The following is an 8357-nucleotide window of genomic DNA, read 5'->3' as shown; positions in this document are numbered from 1 at the left end:
AAATGCTAAGCGCTCAGTCCAACACGGGGTCACCACTCTGCGTGCCCTGGGCCATGTGAAGCTGTGTGTGTCGGGTGCTCTGTGTGCTTTTCTGTCTTTACACCAATTATGTCTGTCTTGCCGCAGGCGTGCAGAGAGCTGTGTGTCAACCTTGGGCACCTTCACTCTCCTCCCCTCACCTGGGCACTGCATCTCGTTGCTGACTGCCAAGCCAAGAGAATGTGACAGAAAGCTTGTCACTGCTTTCTTTCTTTTTTTTTTTTTTTTTGACAGGCAGAGTGTCAGAACTCCCTTCCTCTTGAAGGCTGAGTCACGTCCCATCATCATGTCCGTACCACATGCTGTTTATCAATTCATCCGTCACGGACACGTGGGCTGCTTCCACCTTGCCTGTCTTTGACTACTGCTGCTGGGGGCGTGGGTATACAGACTCCTCCGTTTTCAGTTCTCATGGGGCAGGCATTGGTGTGCAGTGGGCCAAGCCGTTGCTTGAGACGCCCACATCCAATGTCAGAGCACCTGGGGTCAAGTCCTGTCTCTCTGCTTCTGATCCAGCTTCCTGCTAATGTGTGTCCTGGGAGGCGGCAGGTGATGGCCTAAGGGCTTGGGTCCCTGCCTGCGTGTGGGGAACATGGGTGGAGTTCCTCTTCCTGACTTCAGCCTGGCCCAGCCCAGGGGAGTGAGCTGGTGGATGGAAAACCTTGCCTGTCTCTTCCTCTCTCTCTTTCTGCCTCGCAAATAAATACTTACATATATTATTAAAAAAAAAAAAAACACCCAAAAAAAGAGCCCATGCATTCTCAGAGCCACATAATAAAGTAACAGTGGCTGAGACTGTTCGCTGGTGTTACTGTGGTCACCTCATGGAAGTAATGATGGTTTAATGACAGTTAGGTGAGGCCATGGGGTGGCACCCTGATTCCCTGGGGTCAGTGTCCTTACAAGAAGGGACATCAGAGAACTCATTTTCTCCCTCCTTGTGCCCACGTTGCATGGAGAACGGGTCACGTGAGGGCACAGGCGGCCATCTGCAAGCCTGGAGGAGGGTCCTCACTGGACACATCCTGCATCAGCTGGAAACTTGACCTTGCTCTTCTACTCTCCGGAACTGTAAAAGTGTCCTTTGAGACATCCGATATATGTCTTCTTATGGCAGCCTGAGCAGACTGATGCAGTCGCATAAGCAGTATTTACCAAAAAAAAAAAAAAAAAAAATCATAAAACCAAAAGTATGGACTCTGGGGCCAGACACACACACTGGGTTTGGAGCCCAGCCCGCTACTTAACTAGCTCTGTGACCACTGGGGAGTTACTTAATCTCTCTGTGCCTGTTAAGGAAAAAAAAAAAACTTTTAAAAAATATTTTATTTTAATTTATTTGAAAGGCAGAGTTACACAGAGAGAAGGAGAGACAGCAAGAAAGAGATCCTCCACTCATTGGTTCACTCACCAATGGCCAGGCTGGTTGGTGCTGGGCCAGGTAGAACTAGGAGGCTGGTGCTTCACCCAGGTCCGTCACGTGGGTGCGGGGGCCCAAGCGCTCGGGTCATCGTTAGCTGCCTTCCCAGGAGCTGGATTGGAAGCGGAACGGCCAGGCTCTACCCGCTAGGCTGCAACGCCGGCCCCGCATCACTTCCTGTGAGCTTCAGGGTCGTTACTAAGTAAACAGGGGTTACTGGAAGACAAGCAACAGTGGATCTGACAGCTGAGGTGGCTACTGAGAGACTGGTGCATGGGTACCATAGGCAGTGTGGACGTGCCGGCCAAGGGCAGGGCACCGAGCTCAGGCAGCAGGGGACGGGATGGCCCCAGAGTCCACCACGAAAACTTAGATGTCATTTACTTCTGAATTTTCTGTGTCATACTTTCAGACCCTGATTGACCACTGAAACTGTGGACAGTGGGGCCATGGATAAGCGGGGGTGAGGGACGCAGACAGCCTCTGAAGATAAGGGGCCAGGACTGCTGGGAGTCAGGACAACAGAGAAGCTGCCCTCCCACCCCCCGCCCTGCGGAGGTGGACATCTCAGGATGTGAGCTGAGCTGTGTGCATCTGCAGGTGTCCCTGAGCTTCTGCAGCGTAAGGCCTTCTCCTCGTCCTCCGCCCACTGCTCATCTCCCAGATGCCTCCCTGGTGCAGGGGAGTCTGGGAGGGGGCCAGGCTCAGGCCTCACAATTGTGAGCAGAGCTGATGCTGTCGCCAATGTGAAAGAGCTGCCTTTTTTTTTTTTTCTTTTTTTTTTTCTGACAGGCAGAGTGGACAGTGAGAGAGAGAGACAGAGGGAAAGGTCTTCCTTTGCTGTTGGTTCACCCTCCAATGGCCGCCGCAGCCGGCGCGCTGTGGCTGGTGCACCGCGCTGATCCGAAGCCAGGAGCCAGGTGTTTCTCCTGGTCTCCCATGGGGTGCAGGGCCCCAGCACTTGGGCCATCCTCCACTGCACTCCCTGGCCACAGCAGAGAGCTGGCCTGGAAGAGGGGCAACCGGGACAGAACCAGTGCCCCGACTGGGACTAGAACCCGGTGTGCCAGCGCCGCAGGCTGAGGATTAGCCTATTGAGCCACGGCACCGGCCCTGCTTTTTTTTTTTAAATGAAACTTCTGATTATCTTTCGATGTGCTCTGCCTTCATCTGTAGTTCAAACATTGAAAGAGCCGTAAGGGATGTCCTATGTGGGGCTGGTGCTGTGACACAGCAGGTAAAGCCACTGCCTGCAATGCCAGCATCACCTATGGGTGCCGGTTCATGTCCTGGCTGCTCCACTTCCAATCCAGCTCCCTGCTAATGCACCTGGCAAAGCAGCAGAAGTTAGTCCAAGGGCTTGGGCCGCTGCCACCCATGTGGGAGACCCGGGTGAAGCTCCTGGCTCCTGGGTTAGGCCTGCTTCAGCCCTGGCTGTTGCAGCCACTTGGGAAGTGAACCGGCTTCTAGATCTCTCTGTGTGTCTCTCCCTCTCTGTAAGTCTTCCTTTCCAATAAATGAGTTAATTTTTAAAAAGACAGAGCTGTCCTGTCTACAGCTGTGTGAAAAATCCCTTCTCATCAGGGAGACTGTATCTTACAATTATTCTCTTGTGCAGTAACAGAATTTTGCACATGTGCCGTCGGATGGATGCACAGGATACTTGTGCTTGCTGGGAAATGCTGACCGTCTTTCCAGCAGCAGTAACCGTGCATGCAACAGAATGCAAGCGACAGGCAGGGGTCATGCCCTGGAATTCTTTTAGATGAAACTTGCACTTGAAAAACATCTGCTTTTATTTTCCCTTGTTCTCCAGTTATAGGAGAATGGATGATTAGAATTCAGTTATTAAAAGCTACATCACCAAACATGACAATATCGCAGAGACAACCAACAAGCCACAGATCCAGGACACGATAAACCACCAAGAACAACAGTGCCTGTGAGTCCCTGCTGCTAAGAACAGGTCATAACCAAGGGCAGACAGGTAACTCAATGGCTGGGAAGAAGGCAGGACTCTGGTGAGAGATCACGGTTAATGTGAGAGGAGCCTGGAGTGGGACACTCCTAGTAAACCCTTCGACTGGCATCATCAATGGAGGCTCAGGCTGGGGGGTATTGTAAGCGAGGACCTCGGTCTTAATGTGGTTCCCCCAGAATGCTCGTTAGCTGCCAAGGGGAGGAAAACAGCAACTCCAGAGTGCAGAAATCGGACAACTCTTTGCCTGGGGTGTTCTCAACCAACCTCATCCACGAAGAGCAGATAAATATCACGCATCTCCGGAGTGAGGCTCTGAGAACGGGCGATCTCCTATGAGGTAGTTGGGCCATGAATGCAAACCCATACTGAACCAGGAGGGAACACCAGACAAACCCAAAGTGGGGGATATTCGGTTTCTTAGAAAGATGGGGGAGGGTTCAGGTAGCATTGTGGCACAGCGGGTGAAATCACTGCTTGTGATACCAGCGCCCCATCTCGGAGCGCCTTGTTCGAGTCCTGGCTGCTCCGCTTCTGATCCAGTTTCCTGCTGATAGGCCTGGGAAAGCAGTGGACCAAGTACTTGGGCCCCTGCCACCTATGTGAGAGACCCACCCCCTCTCTGTCAGTCTGCCTTTCAAATAAGTCAATAAATCAATCCTTTTAAAAAGTGACGGGAAAGCTGTATTTTTCAAAACATTCAAGAGGAGTTGTGCCAGTGTTCTAGAGCAGCAGGAGACCCCAGAGACGGACAGGAAACGCCAGTGCCTGACCCCAGACGAACCCTGTGTTGGAGGGGAAGAAAGTTCTCCAAGGACACTTCTGAGTTAACCGCCCAAAGTAAGTACCAATGCTGGCGTCAGATCAGGTTAGACAAAGGCGTCGTATGGTGTTACGTTTACTGAGGCTAATAACTACAGCAGTTACAAAATACACACTGATGCATGCAGGATAGTCTTAAACTATTTAACTAGCCACCCAATACTTCAGGAAAGTACTATTAGGAAGAAAAGACAGAAAGAATGATAAAGCAGAAGGGGTAAAATGCTGATGATCGGCAACAAGATGGGTGTTCTTAGTACTATTATTATTCTAAATCCTTGGCAAATGTGAAATTATTTCCATATAAAAAAAGAAAAAAAAAACAAGGAATTAACCCACAAAACCCTTTTTCATTTTTATCTAATTTGAATATGACAAATTTCAAGCAAATAAATATAAAGGAAACTATAACTGAACTCCCTGCACTCATTTTTTTTTTAACCAAAAAAACACTTTAATGACAGACAGAAGTCGGCCAGGGGACCCGTGGTTCAAAAACCCAGGAATTCTGAAGACAGACCTGTTGGTGGACACCTGTGTTCCCAACACAAAGGAAGATGCCTAAGGACGGCTCTGGAAGACCTGCCTGGAGCAGACCCCACCACGTCCCCGCCTCCTCCATCTCCCCTTCTCGAACGTCTCCTTGGGCTTGTGTCGTCCTGGTACAGCAGGTGGCGCGAGGCCACTCCCCTCCTGCTCCGGGCTCAGAGACCTCCTCTCCCCAGATGCACGTCCACCCAGAACCTCAGAGCGCGATCTGCTTTGGAAAGAGGATCTTCGTGGAAGTAACTCAGCCGAGGTGGGTCATGCTGGATTAGCATGGGCTGCCAGCCAATGACCGGAGTCCTCGTTAGAAGGAGGCAGACAGATACAACATGTTGGGAAGGCCATGTGACGACGGAAACAGAGATGGGAGCAGTGTGCTACGAGCCAAGGGATGCCAAGGCTTGCCATCAGCCACCGGGGGCCAGGGAGGGTCCCCACTTAGAGCCGTCAGGGGGAGCATGGCCTTGGAAGCATCTCCATGTCAGACAAAACCTTCGTGTTGTTTGGTGGCACCCGGTGTGCAATAATTCCCCGTAGTGGCCCTGGGAAACCAATGAGACTATCACCCAAGTACATTCCAAGGTCAGGATCGCACCACCCTTCTTCCCCGGCACACTGACCTTCCAGCCAACCCCTTCCCCAGCACTGGACGTGGTGCCTGAGGGCCATTTGATTCTTTGGGGGCCGCTGAAATCCGAGGCTGAGAGGGCTTCTCACTAGTGGTTGCCCTCATCCTCTTTGCCATCTCATGGAATTTTCTTCTCTTCCGTGTGTACGTTATCTGAAATTATCTCTCTCTTTTTTTTTCTTGTTTACCTTCAGTCTCTCCCACCAGGATGCAGAAGACACAGGAGAGCAGGGACCTGGTCTGCCTTGTTGGCTCTCTTCCCAGCATCTGCAGCCCAGTCAGTGCGAGGTGAGTGGCTGGAGGCACAGCCTAAGCAGGAGGGGACTTGGCCTACTGGAGGGAGGCCCAGCCAGCAAGCCCACAGCCGTGTTGCCTCTCCACGCATCCTTATCTGGATTCCCAAGTCAAGTCCTACCTCAGCTTTCGGGCTGCTATTGTACCATTGGCCCCTCTGTTCCCAAGCCCATCTTCCTGACGGATGCGAGCTCCTCAAAGTCGGCGCTTGTCTAATCTGCCTTCCCCTCAGGGCCTGTCAGGGTTTGTCACAGAGTGGGCGCTCGGTGCATGTTGTCGTGTGGAGAAGTGAACGGGTTGGGAGGGCGTTAACATGCTCCGGAAAGCCTCCCCACCCCTAGGCATGCCTTGACGCATGGCCATGGCTTCCAGGTTGCACAACCCGGGTCTGTGAGCTCATCCTAACCACACCTAGGATGAGGAAGCCCGGCATGCCCTGCCTCTTTCCTCTTGGCTCCTCCAACAGGCGTCGCAGGCTGCAGGGCTTTGCTGTAGAGATCTGAGGCTGTCCAGCATGGGACTGCTCTTCTACAAGCTCAGGTCAGCAGAGTGCACTGATCAGTGCAATCCACACCTACATTTTTTTCACTGCTAGATCTTTCCCTTTCTAGTGAATGACAGCTGAATTTAGAAATGATGTTTGATCCTGAATTACACACGCACGCCAAAGTAGTTAAACAACAGCTTCGCTTGGGTTCTCTGAGAAGCAGATGCCAAGAAGGGATTAGAAGGGGAAGAGATGTACTGGGCAAAGCAGACTCTTACACAGCCTTTGGAGGTGGCGAGATCTGGGTTTGAATCCTAGCTCTGTCACCTCTGTCACAGTGCTGTCAGCAAAGGGTGGGTGGGGCTGGCAGTGTCCAGTGCCGGGCCTCGGGAAACGCTCCAGAAGCAAGTATACTTTTTTAAAAAAGATGTATTTACTTTTTGAAAGAGTTTGAGAGAGAGAGAGATCTTCCATCTGCTGATTCACTCCTCAAATGGCCGCAACAGCTAGGGCTGGGCCAGGCCAAAGCCAGGAGCCTGGAACTCCATCTGAATCTCCCACATGGGTGGCAGGGGCCCAAGCACGTGGGCCATCTTCTGCTGCTTTCCCAGGTGCATTGGAAGGGAGCTGGACAGGAGCAGAGCAGCCAGGACCCTTAATGAGTGCCCATCTGGGATGCTGGCACCACAGGCAGCAGCTGAACCCACTGTGCCACAACCTTGGCCCCCAGAAGTGTACTTTTATGTGACCATACTGTGGGAGGATCATGTTTGTGATAACATTAGATGACAGATAAGCAGGTTTCACAGGTGTCAGCTTACTCAAAAGCAGAAGGGAATTTTAGAAGGCACACAGTGGAGGCCGCTAGCCACAGGATCAGGAACCACTGCAAACTGGTACTCACACGTCATCAGTGCAAGCGAGAGTGAGAAAGGCTAAGTTCCCTTACCTTTCTACACCGCACTGAGAGTAAGCACACCTTTCACCATATTGGCTGTCACTGCTCTACCGAGCACCAGGCTGTGTGTTGAAGAGAATGTACATGTTAGAAAAAGGAAGCGGAATTACAGACCAAGGCTCTGTTATTTTCTTCTTTTTCAGGTACTTAAGCCTCTAGCTGATCGATTTTGTAGGGAGGGGAACTTCTACGTTACCTGCTTAAATGCATTTAATCCTCCGTGTTTAGTAAGTTTCATAAAAGGGATATTTCTAGTCATACGAGGACATTTGAAGGAGTTCATAGGACATGGAATAAAAATATTAATTTGACTTGGGTGCAAAGAATTTTGAAACTCATGTATAGTTTTTTCATAATATACATTTCCATCAGCTTTAAATATGTTTATTTGTTCGAGAGGGACAGAGAGTGCCTATCTGCTGGTTTGTCCCCCCGTGCTTGCAAGAGCAGCTGGGCTCTGCTGAAGCTGGGAGCCAGGAACTTAATCCCACATGTTCTCCCACATGGGTGGCAGGAACCCAAGTACTTGAGTCCTCACTGCTGGCTCCCAGGGTCTAGGGTCTGCATTAGCAGGAAGCCAGAGTCAGGAGCCAGAACTGGGAATCAAACCCACGTCCTCTGATACAGGACGGAGGTGTCTTGACCACTAGGCTAAATGCCTGTGCCCATGAACCTGGAACATTCTCTTCATTTTTCTAATTTAGGTTTTGTTTTTCTAAAATATGGACCATGTGATACATACTGTGGCAACCCTATCATGGGTGGGGACCGTCTGACCTGCAGGCTGTAGAAGGCCCACAAAAATCTGATCTGGCCCTCCCAAGGCAATTGCAGGCAGGATTTGAGGATCTGAAATTCACGGAATCTTCAGCGGGCTAATTTTTAAGTCAATAATTTTGTATGGCTTGTGAATGATGTTATACATATCCAATGGTCCTTGTTAGGAAAAAAGTTTCCCACTCCTGTATGGAAAACTTATGGCTTTATTTAATTTTTAAAGAGTTATTTCTTTACTTGAAAGGCAGAGAGAGAGAGAGAGAGAGAGAGAAAGAGAAAGGAAGGAAGGAAGGAAGAGAGAGAGAGAGAAAAAAAAGAAAGGATGAAAGGAAGAAAAGAAAGAAAGAAGGAAAGAAAGACCTTCCATCTGCTGGTCTACTCCCCAAATGGCCCCAACACCCAGGGCTG

The 8357-nt window shown here is 50.6% G+C and overlaps 1 long non-coding RNA gene across 1 annotated transcript in view; it reads right to left on the bottom strand.

Annotated features, from left to right (window-relative positions):
* Positions 1–407: 407 nt before the first annotated feature.
* Positions 408–8357, bottom strand: part of LOC149122810 (uncharacterized) — a 43871-nt gene continuing 35921 nt past the window's right edge. Inside the window, exon 5 of the long non-coding RNA XR_016219226.1 lies at positions 408–7234. This is a non-coding gene — a long non-coding RNA (uncharacterized LOC149122810). The remainder of the gene's footprint in view (positions 7235–8357) is intronic.

This window comes from Oryctolagus cuniculus, chromosome 13, assembly GCF_051225735.1.
Source record: "Oryctolagus cuniculus isolate XC-2025 breed Fujian yellow rabbit chromosome 13, ASM5122573v1, whole genome shotgun sequence".
NCBI lineage: Eukaryota > Metazoa > Chordata > Mammalia > Lagomorpha > Leporidae > Oryctolagus > Oryctolagus cuniculus.
Note: the sequence above shows the minus strand (reverse complement) of the source record. Positions and strands in the feature narration are given on the sequence as shown.